The sequence below is a fragment of the Penaeus monodon genome, chromosome 27, assembly GCF_015228065.2.
Source record: "Penaeus monodon isolate SGIC_2016 chromosome 27, NSTDA_Pmon_1, whole genome shotgun sequence".
Classification (NCBI taxonomy): domain Eukaryota; kingdom Metazoa; phylum Arthropoda; class Malacostraca; order Decapoda; family Penaeidae; genus Penaeus; species Penaeus monodon.
Genome location: NC_051412.1, coordinates 15,655,716 through 15,656,026, shown reverse-complemented (window position 1 = coordinate 15,656,026; position 311 = coordinate 15,655,716).

The following is a 311-nucleotide window of genomic DNA, read 5'->3' as shown; positions in this document are numbered from 1 at the left end:
GAGGGTGGCAATTCTTAATTTATTAACAGCTTGTTAACATTCAATACAGAACACAGAACAAAGTACTCAAAATATAAATACTCTCACACTACCTTACACGGGAGGGGTTTAGGTTCAAGAAATGTGATGAGTATAACAAAAATATTTCTTGAAGGAGAAGGCAAGTGAAAAATAGTAAAGTAAAAAATAAAATAAAAAAATAATCATAATAAATATTACTGTTAAAAAGGGGAAAAAAGCAAGAAAAAAGAAAAAGAAAGAAAGAAGAAAAAAAAGCATTCTGCCAAAGTTAGCAATTTTCCCACAGCTGC